The sequence below is a fragment of the Larus michahellis genome, chromosome 5 (assembly GCF_964199755.1).
Source record: "Larus michahellis chromosome 5, bLarMic1.1, whole genome shotgun sequence".
Taxonomy (NCBI): Eukaryota; Metazoa; Chordata; class Aves; order Charadriiformes; family Laridae; genus Larus; species Larus michahellis.
The window spans coordinates 26746668-26768557 of NC_133900.1; positions in this window are offsets into that span (position 1 = coordinate 26746668).

Consider the following 21890-nt stretch of genomic DNA (forward strand, 5'->3'; position numbering starts at 1 on the left):
GTCTGCTGGAGGTGCACTGTATATAAAAAACTGCTCTCAAAAGCAAGTTGGTAGTTTCTGAGATTTATATGTATTGATGGTTGAATGTGGCTCCCGCTTGTGTCATGACATTTCACACTGGCAAAGAAGAAAATTGCAGCATCTGTGCAGCATCACAAAATCCCTTGTCACCAGCCTTTTTTCTTCCACTGTTCAGCCTTTCTTTTCAGCCCTCCTGAGGACAGAGACATCTTTTCTTTTTCATGGCCTTGAACCTACTTGGGAAATAAACACTCTGTATACATAAAGGCTAATGTCTAACTGTTAATTTTATCCTACTCCTGTAAAAACTCTGCCTCTTAGACGTGGCTTTATGCTGTGCCCTCAGTCATGGTCAGAGGTTGTGCTCTTCCATGGTCTTGAACCAAGGTGTCAGTGCTGTAAAGGTTCAGTTCTGTGAATTAGCTGCTTAAGCTCTTTCTCAGGCCTGGAAATGAGGAATAAATATGTCACGTGTTTCTAAGAAGTGAAGCACACCTCTTTCTGTCTCTCTGCAAAGATCCTCACGTTTAAGAAAACAAAGCAGACGATACTTGCATGTGTTTATGTTTTGTTGAGATAGAAGTGACACCGCTCTTAAAAGCAGAGGTGCCGAGAGCAATTCAGGCTATTGATTTTTGACCCAAGTTCTTTTGTTCCAAGGAGAAGGTAATTCACCCTTACATTAAACTGTGGTTGCATTAGACATTGGAAATCTGTATAGCAAGGCGAAAAGGAATGACTGCCCTAAAACTTCATATAAGTCTGCGTTCTCTCTGGAAAAATCCCTGTTGTAGCTACGGAACTGGTGACATCTCATCAGCTCTGAGCAGAAATTGTCCCAAAAGGGAGTTCTTGTCACTTTTTCTTGCAAGCTTGCACCTTGGAAGAGAGCGGGTGGACACCAGTCACTGTCTGACAACTGCCTCCTAATGAGGAAGTCAGGACATTTTGTATTTTTGTGTTGATATAACTCACTGTCTCAACAGCTCTGGTACCGTTGTCTCACCATGAAAACTTGCTGTTATGACGAATGCTGTAATAACCACAGAGATCAGCTGGTTTAGGAAGGAGCTCCATTTGTACCCTGATAAATAAACAGACAGGGCTGTTTCACAGGGCTTGCAGGGGGGGAATAAAGAAGTCCTGTTTCCCCTCATCGCCTCTATTTATGAAAAAGGTTATATTTTTTTCTTTTCTTCTTTCTTCTGACCACTAGATCACCAGAGTAGCACATTATTTGGGAAATTTTCCCAACAGGTGTTGACACAATCAGCTGTTGTCTGCCAGTGCCCACGGCTGCTCTGCTGGGTAAGGAAAAGGACCTGGTTGTTATCCAGTGATGATTTGTTGCAAGCTTAGACACAAGGATACCCGTTTTTTCCCTTCACCTAACTCTTTCATTTATTCCTCCAAGGAGAATGCAAACCTGTTTAGGAGCTACGAAGTAGATACAATAAGCTAGAGCTGGAATAATTCTTTTCTCAAGGTAATTCAACACTTACTGCAAGAGATATATCTTCGTATGGGTGGGTGGGAAGAGTTTTCTTGCCCAAATGTTGCTTGGCAGTGTGGGGCATGCAAGCTTAAAACCTGTGACTGTCTGGCGACATAGTGGGTCGGTTTTGTCTCCTGGTGCCAGTGAAGACTATAAAAAATACAGTCTGGATCCCGAGATGAAGGTGGCATCTTCTCACACATTTGTGTGTATGTATGAGAATGTCTGTCCCCCCTTAATTACAATTATACCCACTGTCTGAATGCAACCCAAAAGTCTCACAAGTGCTCCCGTGAATGTTGTGAAATTAGGTGTGTCCAGATGGAAAAGAAATACCCTGCTGAGTGAAGAGCTTCCAAATTCATGCTGTATTAGACTTTGGGGAAGCCACCCAGTGGAGCTTGTTGGGTAATAGGATACATTAGCTCTACTGAATGCAAAAAACTACCTGTTGGGTGTGTTTGGTTTTCAGACTGCCAACAAACCCCTCAAATCAATTAGCCAGGCAGGTCTACTTGCAGTGCATGTTTTCCCGCTGTTCACAGAGCGAAGCTATTTTACATTATCTCTAATTATTTTTGCATTTGGTATTTCTTGCTGGCTAAAGCAGGCACTGCTTTTTGTGGGGGAATTAGATCCCAGGTAGCTCCTGGGCTTTTAAAATCTGCTGTAATCCATAATGAATATCTGCATCGGTATCAGACACTGTTTGTATCACTTTCTAGTGCACTTAATGGGGAAAGAGAGCAGGTGGCAACTGTTTAGCCTGCCCCAAAAACCTTTGACACTACTCTTCAGGGTAGTGACACTACTCTTTATGGTAGATCTGAGGCCAGACCTCCATCCCTCTTTCCTAGATTCAACTGGAACTTCAGAGTTCACCTCAGAAAGCAGGAAAATGTAATTGTTAGGTTACATTGATTTTAGTAAATAGTTTTTAAATGTATTGCTATATGCACATGTATTGTGTATGTATTGTAATCTATTGTATACATGAGCCTTACACGGGTGGGCTTAGCACCTGTAGGTCATTTTGGTTTTTTGGGTGCACTCAAAGTTTTTTCTCTCCTCCCTTTGAAGAAATTTTCAGCTGTCAAACACGCTGGCTGTTAGGTGCAGCAGGAAGAGGTAGCGCCCCTCTCATCTGCCTTGGGAAGTGTCTGTATGATCCCAGGAAAAAAAAAAAAAGGTCTATCCTGGTCTTACTGTATTAGAAGAAAGTGCCACTGCAGAATTTCATATGTGATCCAGGCATCAGCAAATGTTTTCTGTCCACTGAAGGTCCATGTTTTAATCTTAGCTTTAAATCAAAGAAGGTGATTCTTTTGTACCACATGGGAATTGCCACTTTGAAAGCTGGACTTACACGCCTGTTACGTGTGAAGACACAATCCTGGTTTTCTCCTATGCATTTTCTTCACCAGCCTTCGTCTTACTGATTCTCACCACAATGAAGTATGCGCAATATTTTTTTTGAGCCCATCATGGCAGTGTTCACGAAGGCTGTGCCTTAGTCCAAGGAGGTCCATTGCTCTAGGCCTCCTTCACCAAGGCGAGAGGTACGCCCACAGGGGCGTCACGAGCGGTGGCCTTAAGATGCCAGAACAGCCTGGTGAATGACTGCCAGCTAGCAACAGCATGCACAGGCAGGAGCCAGCGGGTATTAGCCACACATTTGGTTTGCAGTCCTAGCAGTAAAATTAGGATTTTAGTCCTTGATTTCACTGAGCTAAAGCAGAACTTTTTATTTATCAGAGCGCTCTCCCAGCCGCCACGCCAACGGAGGAAATAAAAGAGATTTATGTTGAAAGCTCAGCCAAGTGCACTCCTGTTACCCAGAATTTGATGGAATTGTGTTTGGCAGTGTCCACCTTGCTAGCTTGGGCTGTACACCTCAGGTGTGTTCTCTCCTTTTTTTGGAAGGAGGCTCTTCTTCCATGAAAGGGAGCTAGGGAAAAGGGCTTGGTCCTGAGCCGGATGGGAAAATTTCAGGTTATGCATTCTCTTAATGAAGTTGCTATAAAGCACAGACTTCTAAAGAAAGGCTAAACAGTCCTTGCTGGCTTCTTATGGGAGCAGCAGTAAATGCAGCAATTAGTAGGGCAAAGCTTGCTTGCAAAAGAAACTGGCAAGTGATGGTCCTTATAAATCTGCAGCAATCCCTCCTTTAAGAAGCTGCGTCAAGCTTCCACATCACAGGGCAGAACATGGCCCTTGTTCAATAGCTCATGATCCTCTGCTTGAGGAGAGACCACCCGTATCCTTTATTTTAGCCATTTAGTCAATAAAAAAATAACAGTCCTTTTAGCGAGATGAATCCTTTTGGCAGCTATGTATTTCACATTGGGGAATTCCTTTATAGAGGGATTATATTACCCTTATTGTTAAGATTTATCTGTGGTGCACTTTACATTCTTTAATGTTAAGCGTTTTCCTTTGCTGTAGAAGCCTTCTGTGATGTGGGGTGCCGGGCTTCAAATCTGTGCCTGTTTTGCAATGGGGTGGTTCAATTACTCCTCTTGAAGGAAGCAATGCAAGGCTGGATGCTAACTCTCCAGCGGTTATCCCAGCACTAAAGTCTGGATAACCCAAGCAAAAGATAACCTTTTTCATGAATAGACACAATAGGAGGAAACAGAACTTCTTTATTCTCCCCCTGCAAGCACTATGAACTGTGTCTCTTTTCGACTGTTGTCCTGCTAAGGAAAATGCCATAAAGGACAATGTTTAAAGTTAATTTGATGTGTTTTCCCCAAAACCCCTCCATTAGTTTCTGTATTTGCAAAAAACTGTTAACGTTTCTCAATGCTGAAGGGGATGCTCCCCATTACCTCTCACTCTCCTCCACCCACTTGCTCCAGTTGTTCCTCATCGCCACTGCCTCCTTTTTTCCCCGTCCTCAGTTCCCCGTCCCTTATTCCATCCCTCTGCTAATGGTTGCCCAGGCAGGAGACGGCATATTTTGAGGCTCGATGTGAACTGCCCAGCGGCTGCTCAGCTCTTTGGCAGGACACGTGGCATGGGGGATCACTGAACCCTTCTACTTAACCCCAATTTTCTCAGTTTGCTGTGATTCATCTTTGAGATTTCTACCTTCCCTTCCAACTCGGCTGAAACCAGGCGAGCAGCTCAACTGCTTCAGACAGCCACAGTGCAACCATGCAAACGCACACCCTTGGAAAACCAGGGCCAGAAACATCCTGTTCCAGCTAAAGAATAAGAACATAATAGGATGTTCTCACCCCAGCGGAGTGTTTCAGGGTGATCTGTGAGAGCAAAATTGGAAACGCTGCCGCTATCTCTGCCCTGTCCAGTAGCTGTCCTAGGAGCAGCTGGAACCTGAGATAATTTGGTAATTTCATTCTTACGGCTTCGGCTCCCCTTAATGACCTTTAAAATTGATTTGCTTCATTTGCTTGGGTTTTAAGAGATTATGCTTAAGTAATGCTTTGCTGCATTTAATGTTTTGTTGTATTTTAATTTACTGTGTAATGACTACATTAAATAATAGTAACATCTGAAAATATTAAACAACAAGAGATGACAGATAATGCATGTTAAGTTCTTTCTGTATTTTGAATCGTTTATCTCCCAGGTAACATAAGAAAAATGTTAAATCATACTGAAGCACATTCCTCAGCTGATGTAAATCAACTAATGTACAGCAGCTGAATTTCTGGCCCATTATGTTTTTCCATGAAAGATGTCTTTGCCTTCGGAGTATTAATTATCCATGATTCTTTTACTGTTCTTGTTTTCTGCCTCTGCAGGTGCTGCTAATTCTCCCAATTTCTTCCAGAAATGGGAAAATTGATCTATATTAGGAAACGTGTTCTTCCTTTCTTCAGTAAGCTGCATTTTCATTTTTGGCTTCCATATTTAAATCCTAATGCACATACACATATGAATGATGTGGGTTTTACTGCTGACAGTTTTAAATCCTACCATGTATCAGCTGCATAGACAGCTTAACCCCTTCTTGCTTTAGCAGAAGACCACAGGTTTTTTGCAAAAGACGACCGTGGCATACACTTTGTCATACACAGCACAGAGGTCCCTGTCAACAAACCATCCCCATCTTCAAGTCCGACCCCACAAAATCAGTTAAGTCAGATAATAAATGATGCACCAAGCCTGGTTGCTGGAGGGGGGATGAAGGGAAGGCTCAGAGCCCCTTACCCCACAGCCTGCTGGCACTGGCAGATGCACCCAAAGGGACATGATTGCAGAGGTCCCCTTCCCCCTCCCTGATGCCCCCCTCAGAAAAGCTCAGGGTGAAGCCCACAATATCTGAGCTCCAGCATAACTTTTCCATGCCCCACTGCTGTGCGTGGGGGCATTTGGGGCAAGAGTGGGTTGTATGCCAGGGCAGGGAGCATCCCGTGCTGCTCCAGAGGAATTCATCACTGGTGACCTGCATCCAGCAGACATGATCGGAGCCACAACTATGGGGGAGACCCTCTCCCTGTAAGCCTGTGGGTGCCATTTGCCACCCTGCAGCATTTCCCCTGGGAGCCGCAGGATGTGCAGCCTGGACAGAACAGGGGAGAGGATTAATCCTCCCGTCTCTATTAGATTTTAATTGGAAGGGAATCGGTCTTTGACTTAATTTCCTCTCTTGTCTCAGCTGAAGTCTAGTGGATCAAAAGAAATGCAAATTGAAAGAGAATATTTTGGATGTGCCTGATCTTAAAGTTGAACATGAATAATCTTTCATGCCTCTGACTTAATGCCTGTACCATTTTTCTCACAAAAGTCTTGAAACAACGAATATTTCCTTGTGTGACAAAAAGAATTTACTTTTCATCAAGCGAGAAAACCTGAACGATGCTGTTGCAGTATTAAAACGTAGCTACTAACTGCCTCACGTTATCAAACCTGACATTATCCTTTACATTAAAATACCGTATGTTTTATTTTATAATGAGAGGGCAAAGACCTAGTTCCTACCAAGTATGAAGGTACTGTATGTGGGCTGCCATTATATGGCATGAGTTATTCACAAAGAAATTCAATCGACTGATTATTAGATTATCGGCTAATGCAATTTAATATAAGATCTTTCTTTTCCTTTTTCTTTCCTTTTCCTTTCATTCCTTGTTATGTTGAATTACAGTGCTAAGAAAGTATTTTTTCAAGTGGTTAACTTGAGTTTGCTTTCCAACATCTCTTTATTTATGAAGAAATGAATTCAATGGTTCTGTTTTCTTTTTAGTGCTTGTGAAAATGAAGGATAGTTGTGCCTGCACTATAAGAAGAGTGATTTAGGTAAGTGTCTCTGAGGCAGCTTGAGTCAATTTACCTTAGACTCGCCCTGAAATTCTCTATTACTTTGCTGCAAACCTTCCCAAGAGAAAACATTTACTCTTGCTGAGCTGTATTGGAGTAGAGGGTGGTTTTGCTGGTGTCCTATGTTACGGCTGGAGAAAAAGAGGAGAGGAAAATGCTACATTGATGGAACCACATCAATGGGAAGGAAAAAGGATTTAATTATTTTTTGTCCACATATTCAACCTGGGGGTAATGGATGTCAGTTGTGTCATCTGTAAAATTCACATCAAACTCAGCCAAGAAATCTGTAGGGATTTTTTATTCCGGGTCTCCTTATTGATATTTTTCCAAGAAATCCTCATTTTCAAAGTGCACGCAAGAGATTTTTCTGTGACCACCTGAGTGCAGAGAGTAGCACCTTACATGTTGGCTGACAGGTTGGTAGAATAAGTGCCTAGCCCTCTGCTCAGCCCTAGCTTGGGAAAGCCCAAATGTATAGATGGAAAAAAAAAAACCACCTCTCTTCTCTGCCATGCAAACCAAACTGCCCTGAGTACTTACTCCAGATCTGCCCCATGGAACTTATGGGAAGGCAAAGTCCTGAGCCGAAACAAAGGGAGAAGGTGCAAGGGCAAATGCTATTTTTCTATCACCGCAGCGCTGATTTATAGATTGGGAAGAATAACTTGTGCTTGCTCTCTGAACAGAGACATTCCTTTGCTCATGCAGAGACATCTCGCAGGCCAGCTGTGCTGTCTCTGAGTTGCTTGTTATCAACTCTTACAAGTCTGGGGGAAAGCAACAAAATCATGACAATGATAAGTATGGCTTCTTTACACACTTACATGATGCCAGCCCAGTTTGTGGTCCAAAAGCACCACTGTGGTCTGGCTCCGAGTAAACAGAGCTATTAGCAGTCACAGGAGGCCGACAGGTTGCGGGTTTCAGCTGACCAGTTGTTACAGAAAAACAACAGATTCCTCCTTTTTCTTTTTTTTTTTTTCCTCTTTTTCCTCTCTTCTTTTTTTTTTCCTGGGCTCCTTTTGTTGCTGAATCTTTCGCACTCCAGAGAAGAGCACTGCTGTTGTCTGGTGGCTAAAAGTAAAATCACATAAAGGGGGAAGAGAAAGGAGAATAAAACAAAGATGTCTCTTGTTCCCAGCTCGGTAACGAATGCAGCACGCGCTCCCATAGGCTCACCAGGTAGTGCCCCTGGGCTGGCACAGCGCCTGTCTGTGCCATCTGCTGAGTTTCAAACCTTCTTCTGCATCCTATCCTGCAGAACCTCCTGCAGCCAGGCGCTGCTTTTCTGCTGAAATCACTACGGCGTGCAGCCAGCCCAGGTTAGCAGTTTGATAGCATTTACTACAAAAAAGGGGAGGGGGGTGCATTACATCTTCATATTTTTGCAGTTATAATCTCTGTCACGGTATTTGCGAGTGTAATAGGACATTTCTCCAGCTGTTTACAACAAGTTGGGGCAAGAGCTCTGCTTCCCATGTGCCATCTCACTGGAAATGTGGATGTTTGGCTATTTTTGTTTGCTGAATGCAACTTTAGATGGAGGCTCGTGAAACAGCCACATTGGAATCATTGATGTGATTAGTGGGTTGAAGGAGAACAATAAATAAAGATACGTTGTGTATATTATGAGGTGCAGGACTCAAAATGATGGGCTGTCATATAAAAGTGGGAATGAAACAGGAAATCAAGACCCCAAAAAAAGGCAATAATAAAACACTCAGTATTTTATTCTATGCCAGACAGTTTCTCTTCTATCTAAACTGGCATATTTCCTAAAACAATATCGTTTAAGGAAACAGCTGGTCCATCAGAATGTTTTCCCTCTGCTGTGTATCATCTGCCCAGCATTTTGCTCTGATCAGAAAGGTAAAGAGCATGAGCACAGAGCAAGGGTTGAAGGAAAACAAATTTACGTGCCCCTGAACAACAATGCGGCAACTCCAGGCAAAGTCATAGCAGTATAAGAGAAATTGACTGATAAATCAAGCACTGACATTTTCAGCAGGAGAAAATACGTCCCAACTCTCATAATTTCTTTCAGGTTTTACAAGGACGGATCATCAGTACTTCAAATTAGTAAGAATGTAAGAATAGTGTCTGAGATTACTGTAAAACCATCTGATTTTCCACAGTACAAGAGATTTCAAAAAATTTTTGTAAAATTCATAAAGAGCAGATCTAGCCTTCCCGGTGAACAGAATTGTGTTGCTCTAGTCTTAAAAATTGCAGATATAAGATCTGGTACAAGATGCTTTGAAGTGCAATGCGACTGTCCTCTTGGATCAGATGCTTTTAGGAAAAGCCTGTGTAGGGTTGGAGCATTAGGTTTTAGTTCAACTTTCGTTGGTCTGTGTTAAAGAAGGGTTCAATTTAGGAGCCCTTCTGGCTAAAAAACCTGCTAAAACATTTGCGGTAGTGCCCTATTTCTCCACAGGAGAGTTTAATTTCCAGTCTTATAAACTTGGTTTCTTCCGAGAGCTCTCCACTCTGGCATTTTACCTTCTTGTTATTTTTCTGCTTGCAAAGTTGGGAACATTGGAGACGTACCAAAATGGAATGCAGGGTGAACCAAAGAGGTGTTTTGCTAGGTATAACACAAGTTTTACATGATGGTGCATTTAGACTGTTTTTATTTTAACCTAAATGCGCTCACTGTACTTGAGAGCAGATGAATTTGCAATAGCACATACATTGATATCTGATGTTGGGTTTGAAGTATTAGGTAGACACCTTAATAAATAGTGTGGCATTCAGAGAGGATGAGTACCGAGTGGCACCCAGTGAGTTATTAACCGTTCCTTTCTCATTTTATCGTCTTTCTTGCTAAATTTCTCGTAATCTGAAACACAGATCCACTAGTTTAGCTCATTTTCTTCTGCAGCAGATCTACTTGATCAAAACCAAGGTTTTCAAAGCAGACTTGCCAAATTTGCCAGTGCTGATCTGGAAGTCAAATACCCATGTGTTTTGAAGAGTGGAAATGCCGGAATCTGAGTATCTGACTCAGAGCTGTTGGCTCTTTTCAAAACCTAGCATCTATACCGCCTCTGCTCAAGAGCCCTGAGACCTTTTGAAAAATACAACTCTAAATGTGCATGCTGAGCATTTAGAAATTAGTCTTCATGTTCATTTTGGAAACACAGGTGTTCAGCTCATTTGGATAAAGTTAAGGTAACCACTGCATCTCCTAAACTCTACTGACTTGGTGCAGATAGATGGGAAAAACCATCAGGTAGCCTTGCATTGAGACACTTAATTGCATTTGATTAAAGCACACATATTGCTAAAAGCACATTCTCCAAAAAAAACCCATGCAGATGTAATTTTAAAAATGCTGAAATGAATTGTTTTGAACGTTTTTCTTTTGATAAAATACACGTCAATGCTTTTGCATTTAAAAAAAACAGTGCTGGTACACGCTGGAAATGTTCATACAGTAAAAGCTGCTCAGGGTTTCTACCAGTTGTGCTGGATACATCAGTGAGAGGTAGATGGTGGTGTGGAGAGCGTGCAGCCTGAGCAAGGTTGTGTGGGGGCACTTGGGCTGACCTATTCTGTCGTAGTTGAATTATAGCCTCAGAGCTGTGCACAGAATAAAATGCGGTTGAGAGGACTGCAGGGCTCCTTTTTCTGAATGTTAGAAATCCCTCTTGACAGGCACGAGGAAGCTGGAATTGCTGTACGGCCCCTGTACTGATACAACAGCGTTTCTAACATTTAAACAACAGTTTAATTTTTCTGGGGAGAAAATGTCTCTAAAATTTCTTCGGAGAAAGCAAAGAAACCTTCAGAAAACTGCAGATGGAAAGCTTGCTTTTATGTAAAATGGAAGCATGCTGCGAATCATTGGAGAAAACCTATATTTTCTTGACAATTATAACAATATTAGGTAGCAGTGAAGGTTTCCAAGGCAACCTGGCCACGGGTGCATTCATGTGGAGTGTGTGTGACTACCTGCTTTGTCAAGCCAATGGATGGATGTCAGAAGGTGGGGGGGGGATACATATCATTTCATCAGTCTACACTAGGAACACTATTTAAAAGCAGAGTTGTTATTTTTTGGAGTATGTCTGATTGCGCCAAGCATTCCGTTGCTTTTGTTTCTGGAATAGGCAAGACAAATGCTTGGTAGCCAGAGTGAAGGCAGCTGGCTGGTGAGGTGTCCCACGGCTATAGGAGACCTTCTGGGCAAGTTAGTGTGGAGTCTGCTCATAGATTCTCTGTGGATGTAAATAAATGTACAGCATTTTCCCCGAATAAGCTTCCTTCTTCCTTTTGTACCAAACCTGACACCAGCCGGTATTTCCTGAGGTGCTAAACCAAAGGAATCCTTCCAACACCTCAGGTTTCTTGCCCTCAGTTGCAGCGCCTGGTACCATCTTGCCTTTGCCTGTCCTTCTTTATTCCGCTCCGCCATGTCCACGTTTGGTGTATGGGAGCTTTCCTGGCCTCTCCAGCTGTCCTGTGAAGCGCAGAAACGGCAACACACAGTGTGGTCTCCCATGTATCGTTCTTCAGGCCATCACTCTTGTTCCTTCTGAAGAGTCGTTGCATTTCAATGTTGTGCAAGGACCCCCACTGCCAGTCTCCAGGGAATTCACTGCCTTGTCTTTGACCTTTTAAAAACTTACAACAGTTGCAGATGCAGTTGGTTTTGAAAAAAAAGGTCAAGGCTGCAGAATACCTGATACGGGTGCCAGGAAAATGCAAAAACACCCCCTAGCCACCCAGGGGAACTGGGAAAGGAGTGTGGGTCATGGTCATCAGTCCTGACTGCTTTCCAGATCGCGGGGGCAGGTGCGACACAGGCGTGCTGTAGAGCAGCCCATCCCTCATTTTACCTGTTTGGGGAGGCTGAGCTGGCAGGTCTGAGCTGCCACCACAGCAGTGCAGGTCACTGGGGAGTGCAGACATAGGCTGAGACCTGGCTGAGCGTTTCCATGGTTCTTCAATAGCAATCCCCTTTCCAAATTAGTTTTGCTTCAGGAAAAGGCAGGGAGGATTCACAATTATCTTTCTCTAAACCAAAACTATTATAGTATTGAGCTCACTGAAACTTTGCAGCTTCCCCTGGGAATTAACCAGTCACAGGAGGCGTTGAATGGAGCAGTTATTCAGGTATTGAAAACTGCCTGCGCGATCCCTTTTGGCTCTGGCATGAGGGCTCCAACCCCATTGAAATGCCGGTAACGTGCACAGCCGCATCCTGCGCCCCGTGCTGCTTTCGGAGTAGCCCCGGCGGCTGCTGTGTGCAATGAATGTCAATGACACCCCGAGCACCCAGAAGTAAGCTTGAGTGAAAAATTAAGATTCTGCGAATTTGCGTTTAAATTATTTTACCTAACAGTTGCCTTTTGCTGTGGATTACAAAATGTCCTCTGTGCATGCAGATGTGCTCAGAGCTAGCTCACGCTCAAGAGCTCCCACTTTCGTGCTTACAGCTGTGGTACAGATGTGCGCCATGCCGGTGCCATGTCCCTCTCCCTGCGCCAATGTGTACACTGCCATCCAGGGGTGCAGCAGCAGCACGTGTGGGTACAGCCAAGCTAGCTGTCAGCTCGCTGCCACGTTGCAAAGAGCAAGGAAACTGCACTTGCAAAAAGGCTTTGCAGCTGGCGGCCTGGGACTCCCAGCACACACGTACCTGAGGACCATGCTGCTCTCGCACCCGGAGCGGCTGTGCCATCACGCGTGTGCACAGCACCCCAGCCGCAGTGCGGACAGCAGGTGGTCCTCTTCCCAACCTCTTCCCAAAGCGGTTATTCAAGCAACTGCCAAAGCCAAACAGGGAGGAAATAGAGTGTGGAGGATGTAGGTCAGGAAACCGCTCAACTGGCCGAGGCAGGAAAATGTAGTCATCTAGTTTCACCGAAATTTTCCACTGCATTGGCTGTCCTGAAATTTTGGGCATAAGCCTGTTTTTCTGCTCGTGGGCAAGGAAAGAAGAGACTTGCAACCAACCAGCCCAGATGTCAGAGCCCGCGTGTATGGAAAAGGGTAAACGTGAGTGGTTTGTGCTCAGGATAGCGTAACCTGACAGCTAGGCACCCAGCTCTGCTGCAGTGCCAGTATGCAGACTGCCGGGATGGGCGCAGTGCGCACCGGTTGTGTTTGTTGCCAGGCACTTCTGCTTCGGTTGTGTTTGTTGCGAGGCACTTCTGCTTCCAGAGGTGAAGTTATCTGTTGGATTACAGCGTGGGTGAGCTGCTCAGTCTGCTTAGGGCTTCTGAGGTGGTTTTCAGCACTAGAAATACGAGCACAGATATAGCTGAGACATTGATGGCAGGCATCTAAAGGCAGCAGTAGCTCTTAAGCATTGAATATGTTATTGAATATTTGGGCCCATGTTATTCATGCACTCCCGACTCTTAAGTCCTGTGTTTAAGGCTCTCAACCACCTTAAGGCTCTGCATTATTTGGCATTTTGGGTTCCAGAAAAAGGTGTATCAAGCTCTCATCTCTGGAGGCAAAATCAAATGCTGTATTGAATTGCCTTTCCTTTGTACAATATGGGACACTTGACAGAGCTATAGAAATCCCATTTGAAAAATGATAGCTGTTGATTTTCTGCTTGCTGAGAATTATTAGTATTTTTCTATCCTGCAAAACCAGCCGTTAAATCAGCAAAATGCTTTGGCATTAGAGCCATTTGGAATGTAAAAAATACTGCTGCTTCTTGTTGAGCTGCAAATGTTCAGCTGCAAAGTTAAGGGAAAATCTAAAAGGACGAATAATGATCTTAATTTGAAAGACATTTTACAAGTAAACATGCTGCAGTTGTAGCTACAAATCAGATAATTGCTGAACATTTTAAAACCCAGTAGTATAAAATTAAAAACAAGAAAATCAAATTTAAGTGCAAACAAATAAGAGGAGAATTCTAAGTAAAAGGTTCACAGTCTTTTTTTTGTTGTTGTTATGGACCATTTCTTTATCTCGGCAACCTCAAATATTGCACAGTGGTCTCTATTTAATCATCCAGGTTATAATATTTAAATGAGCAGGTACTTTAACATAAAATGGTTTACAGTCAGTTTTTCTATTACTGTATAAGAAATGTACCCATGAAACATAAAAAGGTCAACCACTTCAATGAAATAACTTTTAAAAATAATACAGTTTTACAGCCCTACATAAATATATGTATTCTATTATGTCAAAGAATATGAAATAATATCACTCGGCGTTAAGCCGCAACTTTTTCAAGGAGGATACATTAGCTTTAAACTGGGATATATGATCATTGAAATACATTATTTCTGCTTTGGACTTTACATTTCCAAGTGAAAGGTTTTTCTTCTCTCTACTTCCCAGCTTCGGCTATTCTTTTTCCCCACTTGTAACGATTCCCCTCTCAAAGTACTCGTATGTCTTGTCACCGTGTATTTTAGTAATATACAATTAGGACGGAGGGGCTGTGCTGGCTCCCCGCATGCTGTCCAACTCTGTGGCCCAGCTCTGCCATGCCAGGACAGCCCACCTGCTCTGACCCATGTTTCGGGAGAGTGCTGGCAGCTGCGGGGGGGAGCAAAGCTGAGGTGCAGCCATGATGCAGGTGGCAGAGAGGCTCTGGATGTATTCCCAGGGGATGGGACTTTGGCTGGGAGGAAGATGCAAGGAGACAATGTTTATGGTGATGCACATGGAAAACTGTTCATGAGAACTTCCTGAGAAGATAGAAGGAAGAGGAGAAGAGACCGGAAAATATACTTTGTATGTGCATTTCGTCCTCCTGTCTACCTGTGACAAATTATGGCCCAGTCTAAGCTGGTCCTCAGAGCACCTCCAAATACCTGGGTAGGTTCTGCAGCTTCTGACAAATCTACAGTAGCCCAGATACCTGCGCTGAGCTAGCTCCTTCTGTACAGCCTCCCAGCCTGTCCCACTCGACTGATCCCATGAATACAGATTCCCAAAGCATTCACTGTTACACAGTTAACTAACATCTCCAGGCCATAGCTGACCTACATTTGATTCAAGTAATTAAAAGGGTAAGTTTATTTCTGAGGAGCAGCTGTTCACAGAGTTGGGGGGTAGAAGTAAGGTAAAAAGCATTCCCATTCCCTACACATCCTTCCTCTGAAGCAATCAATAAGTTTGGTTATTGACCTAATTGTTGACCTAATGACCTAACCAAGAGTGGTTAGGAATGAACTATGAAAGCAGCAAAGTTAGTACCTGATAAATTAGGGAAACAGTGGGACAGAAGACATATGTATGACATTTTTAACAGAAATCTGATGTACGTAATTGCCAGTGCCTGTTGTTATGAAGGGGAGGAGTGCGTGCATCAGGACTTTGCAACAGTGGAAAGAAAGTACGTTATAATCCATCCATTTCACACACTGTAACTGCAGTGTAGCTCTAGATAAATAATTAGAGGGGAGAGTGGTATAACACCCGCACCACCCTGCTTCCCCTTTGAGAAATACTGGTATTCTCTTGCTGACTAGGCCCTAAAGTCAATGGGTAACCTACAGGTTTGATATAATGCTAACCCTCCTGTGTGCAAGTCATGACACTTCGCACATACACTTTGCTCCTTTTCTGAGCGGTCTTTTCTGAGTACCACAAAAAGAAATCCCCAAAAGATACAGACACCCCTAGATTCATCTTGCTATTTCCCAGATGCCTGGAGTTAGAAGTCTAGTTGGCACAGGAGAGCAAATGGTACTTCCAGCTGCCCACCTACAGTTTCATTCCCCTTTGGTGACGTCTCCCTTCATTGACCACGAAGGCCCTCCCAGAATAAGTTCCGTGAATCTAGGCCATGAAACTATCAAGTTTGAGAGGATATCTTGAGTAATTCAGCACAGCTATCATCACTGGACTGGGTCATGCAAGATATCCCTGTGCCCGTTCCAGCTTGCATTAGTATTAACATTAGCTCCACACCGTTCAAAGTAAGCCACATCTCTTCCATTCACTCTTGCTGGTGTGCTGGACAATACTTCTCTATGGAGGCGTGCTGACTAGGGGTTCTTAAATACGTACTTTTAAGGAAATAGTCCCTCAAATGTTGGACGCGCTACGGTGTGGAGGCTTCCACGGTAGGGATCATTTAGAACTGCAAGCATTGGCTTCCTGGAGAAAGGATTTTAAGAAAACACTTTATTTCTACGTTGGGTTTTGTTTGTGGTGGGGCTGTTCATACTTTAAAGGTAAGCACATTCTTAAGAGCTTTGTTCAGTTCGGGTCAAACTGGTAAGTGACAGATCTGAGAGATGCTCTCATAGCAAACATCTTTGTGAAAAATGCTATGTCAACACCAGAATGTTTTGTGGGCACATCCTTTTAGTTGTTTTGATGCATTACAATATCTGAAATGTTATCTGAGGCACTGAATTTCAACATTTTATTAGCTGAAACATCTGAACTTTCAGTTTAAAGTAGGTCCTCATGTAATTTTTTTTTTATTCAATTGAGACACTTAAAAGCAAAACATTTTGGTTTATTTTTACTGTGAGGAAAGGGTTTATTTAGTTTGGAGAAGAGAGCAAATTGGATTACTTAGTCTAAAGGAGAGAACATGATGGAGGACATCTCTCTAAATAAATAAAAGGGTGCTGCAGTGAGGAAGGTAATAAATCTGCTCTCCATGTTCATGGCCGATACAAAAAAACGTAATGGGACTCCAATTGCTGAAAAAAAAAATAAGATCAAGCTTAAAACTTGTAAAACTTTCTACTGGTAAGGCTATAGCTCTTGGAGAAGACTACCTGACTGGAGATCTCCAACAAGATATCTCAACCCTGTTCCTGAGGAGAAGCACTCTCAGGATAACAGCAAGGACTTGTCCTGCCTGAGGCCTGGGTGATCTCTGGGGTGCCTCCAAGCCTTGGGATCCTCTGACATTGAGAAGTCTGTTTTCTTAAAGATAGAACACTATTGATACGGAAAGAGTCTGGTAAGAGATTGTAGGTGCAGCATGCAGATTCTCAAGGAAAGTTTCCCTCAGAGAGTACTGGCTTTGGCAGGCTGGTGCCACCATCTCCATCCTTTGCGTCTGCCTTGCCCGCATGTGGTCTGTGTGTGCATGGGCACAGATGGGGCTGGCAGAGGCAAAACATTTCTTTTAATCCTTCTAAGAAATTACAAATTAAGATGTGATTATAGAACTGTTAAAAAGGAATTACCACAGAGGAATTTCCAGATGGTCATGCAGAATAAGTATTGAAGAGTGAACAGCGAGGTTGAGCTATTTATCCAAGTACCATTCTCTCTTTTCTTTGTTTCCAATTGGCGAGTCCTGTTCTGTCCATGTAAAAATTTCTTTTTCAGTCCAGTTACAACTATCTTTCTGCCTGATAGTTAATTTTCTTGTCCAGTGCCAGTAATATTCTTTTAAACTAATTCCTCAGGAAAACAAAACGTATGGAATCAGTTTGTCCCCTGCTGTGGAAAATAACTTTGGGATTTTTTGTTTGGTGTTAAGCCTATTTGATAGCGGAAAACGGAGCCTTTGGTACTGTTCTGTGGAGCAGCATGCAATTCTGCGTGACAGGGTATCAGAAGAAATCACTGCTGATAACCTCCTAGGTTAATTACTGTGCCATGAGTGACCCTCTGCTTTGAATCAACACGTTATATTTAATCCGAGAACACAATATAGCTACCTCTTTACAATGACTCCATGGGGCTTCCAATTGTTATTTATGTGTGATGAGTGACACTTGTTTCAGAGCCATCTAAGTAATTTAGATACAACAGCTTAACAATTTTGCAGGATGTAGATGTAGATGATTCTGGCATTCTGCGCATTGCAAATGTTTGTACGCATTCCAGCTAATGCCTAGACAATTCCCTACTCCCTTTTCTCATCAAAGCCTGTAAATCCTTATTTGAGCACTGCTCATAAATTGCAGAGGTCACCACGAGATCCTGAGGGAATTTGTCATCTAACTGGAGGTTTCTGTGTTTGATAGAGCAGCCAAATGCTGTGTTTTTTCTAGATGGTCCTCTGGGAGATGATCCCAGGTATGGAGGAAGATGTCAGACAAATCAATGGGAAGATTCTTGTTGTCACCTCCTTCGGCCCAGGCCTTTAGAAACTGTTCAGAAATCAAAAACCTTGAAGAGCATGGGATTTGTTGTTGCTGCTGAGGATCGGACTGGATTACAGTTTTACTAAGGGAATTTCCCCAGGCGTTTTACAGGAACTAGATCCACATTCCTATTGACTTTTGCTGGAAATTAGATTTTGCTTCTTCTGAAAAAACTTGCCTTTGTGATCGAATTGGAGCAAGGCTGTTCTAGTCCTAAAAGGCATGCTGCTAACACAGCATCAAGCTTTTCCCTAAGTTACAATAACACAGAGTAAGAAAATAATATACTTCTCAGCAGGGCTGAGCAGGTTCCTGTTCACAGCTTCACTGACCGGTCACGAGACAAGGGGGACTCTGTAAGTTGGTCAATGCTTCTTCACGGTCCACATTGCTTGTGCTCAGTCTTCTTTTTCATTAGGTCTTGCGCTTCCAAATCACAACATTGTTGACAACCAAGTGACTATTTAAGTATTCTTGCTGTGGAAGGCTGCGAGGGAAGGCGGCTTGCTTTCCTCTTTTAATCTCTTTCATGAGAAATTGTGCCTCTGCAATGCCCTGTCTTGTGTTTATTACTGTATCACTCACAGCTTCATTTCATGTTGTCTCCCATCTCTGTGTTTGCAGTATTCCATCCGCAGTAATCAAGGGTGTGACTGAATTTACATCACCTTGTAATGAAGGGAGTGGGGTAAGAAGGGAGACAATGCTGCATGCACCCTGTTCATCTAAGCAAAATGAAGTCTGCATACATGACATGCAGTTAATTCAGCTGTAGCAAAGCCCAAAGAAAATGCTGTTTTCTTACGTTGCCATCAGCTACGAACTATTACAACAACTTCCACTATCAGGGTCAAAATAAATCTTTGCTTCCAGGTAGAGCAGTATAAGTTTTCTTTGCAGGTTCACGGAGTAGCTCTCAATCTACATCTTATATCTGAAATCTGTGGAAGGAATGTGTATTAACTGTTTCATCAAAATCCTGATCTTTGCTTTGTAGTCTGTGAGGCTTTCCATTGTTTCCTCATTGCTTTCAAGGCTGGTAGTGCTCTCACGGTGAATACTGCTAAAAGTTATTTTTTCTCAATCCTTCTCTGTCACGTGCTTGGACCTGCAGTCTAAGCCTGGCTCATAGGCTTTAAAGTTAACCTTAAATATCCATGAAAAAGCTTGCTGCAAATTTAACAGTGGTCTCTCTCTAACTTTTCTTTATCATTTAAAATTTTACCTTTTTTTATAGGAGGATTTAAAACAACTTTGAACTCATAACATCCACCTCTGTGAAAGATGGCATGTGGCTCAAAATAGACATAGACACAGGAGTAGACAGCTCTGGCAATGAAATGCTCTCAATAGCCCTTCCCATGCAGAATGACTAACCTCCTAAAATCATACTTGTCAGTTTATACAAATGAGCAGATAGGGTTCAGTAAAATGCGTGATTTTTCTGATCAACTGCCAACATTTCCATGGAAATTACTAGTATTTTGCTACTTGGGCTATTTCTGTGTATCCTTTGTGTCCTTGCTATATATTATTCTTTTCAAGTTGTACTTGTGTGAAAGATTTTACTGGCTGGAAATCATGATTTCTTGTTTGAGGAAGGTTTCTGTAAAGAACGTGTGCTGATCCCGATCACATCTTGGCATAGTACAGCTCTGTTATTAAATCTAGATTTCAGTCTTGCTTACATGTTAGGCCAAGGTTGAGGATACATCACCATAAAGGATAATTTTGCATTATAATCTGATGGGAAAAAGGAAACGATGGGAGGCTGGTATTCACTAGTAAATTAGGAATATCCTTCATTTGCAATGAAAGCTAATATTGCCTCTATGTATAGAAATATATACAGTATATACCATATTATCAGTGTTTTTCTTCTTGTATCCTGTATATTTCTCCATACTTTCCCCTACCTCTCTATTTTTGTTCAACAGTGCTGCAAGAATTTTACTGGTGATTTTTAATTACTCTAGAAATTGGCACCCTGAGACTGGTAATTTAAAATTGTGTAATAGTGTAGTGTGTTGTAAGTGCTAAGAATTTTATTTGGAGAGATGCTTTCAAAGTAGACTTTCAGCTGTAGTAAAAAGTTTGCAGCATGTTATGAGGCAGCAAGACATTATTATTTGTAATAAGCAAAAAAAAAAAGAAGCTGCTGTTTCCACCAGAATTCAAAACAAATGAGGGGATCACACAAGAATTTTGCATGCTTTAAAAAGCATGGAGGAAGTAATCAATGATACGTGCTGGAAATGACAGGGACAGAGGATCAATCAGCCACGCCAGCAGCCTGTCCTGTGTCCTTCCCTGCCACCGGAATGGAGACACCAGCCATGTGTCCATGCTTCCACACCATGGTCACAACACAGATGGTCACTTGTTCCAGAGAGAGCTACAAGTTGGTGGGTTTTGCTGCTGGAGTCAAATAATTTTGGTCTCTGGTCCAACTTTTCTGTGCTGTCTCTTTGAAGTGTGTGTGTGGGGGGGGTGGTGTCTGTGCATTCACACCATGCGTGTAAACATTGTTCTGTGTAGGTTGGTGCCTTAGACTGCTGCTGCTGCAGCTGAATAGGCAAGAGCAGAAAATGCAACTGGAGGATTTCGGGGGCCCCTGGGTATTTCCCAGGTTCCCATTATTGCAGAGCCCTCACAAGGAATTCACTCCTAATCATGCAAAATTCACCCTTGCTTTTACTTGTAAGAAATCTTAGCTTTTTCGAGGCAGATATGGCTGGAAGGGTCCCAAAGGACATTGCAGCTGGTGCTATGGGTACAGAAATGCTATTGTGCCCAAGGCCTCCTCGATCACTGACAGTGCTCTCCAGTTAGCTGAAATGATGACTATGCCTTTGCCTACCTCAGCGTCCAGTACTACTTCTATAAGTTTTGGGACGCAGCAAGCTACAAGGAACAGGCAACCATTCCTCGGGGCCCACACAGCTCACATCTACTCCAGTCCCATTTCAGACTGTACTGGCTAAAGCCTGAGGCGACATTCCTAGTCCGTCTCAGAGCTGACGCATGACCCTGTGTAGGTGTATCCAAATTAGCTACCTGAGGGTCTCTGTGGTATTGCAGATTGCCTGTCATTGTTGGGCTGCTTTAGCTGCTGATATACTGTAGGACTTTAGTGTCCACATTGTGGTTTAGAATAGTTTTATGACTGCTCTGACTCTCCCAGGACTGGACTTAATGTATGTAACCTTCTTGCAAGGGAACGGATCCAGTTCGCTCTCAGATATCTGAGCTCCTCGTCAGATAATGTCTCTAAATTCAGCTTTACAGAGGTGGGAATGACCAGAAAATTAATACTAAATGAAACAAGGAAGAGAGAAAAGACAACAGTGTTTTTCATGTATGGATGTGTCTTCAGAGAATGACCTATAGAGAAACTGTGCACTGAAAGGAGTAGTTGATAATGGCTAAAACTCACTGAGCAGTCAAATCCAATAAAGACATGCGTTAGAAATCAGCTGTGCTACATGAGAGAGAGGTGCAGAAAATTAATGATGCACTCCTCAATATAATAAATATTTTTAACAGAATAGGCAGAAGATGATGCTGCACAAAGACCAATCTTTCCTTGCTTTTATCTTTTAATGAGAGCATAGCAGCTACCTTTTGTCATGAGCAAAAAGTGCTTTCTTTGAACATAAGTGCTGGTAGTTGCATAATATGAAACTTACTGATGCATATAATGGTAGCAGTGGGCCGTCTGAGCACAATGTATGCTTTAAAATTAATCTTTGCACAGATCAGCAAGCACATGCAGAATCTCCCATGTTGATAAGAGCAACATACTTCTTTAGGAGAAGCCAAACTTTCAAAGGCTGGCAGCTGGGGTTTGCAAGCTTGTCGTTCCGTTATTAACTCTGTAGGCCTTAGGGAAGGGGTAATGGATGAGATGATCCCATGGGGTCCCTTCCAGACCTATTTTGTTTGGTTTCATGGTTCCTAACCAAGCAAGCGATAAGCAAAAATCTTCTCTGAGATGAGCAGAGGGAAAGGGATGTGTATTAATTATGAAAGAT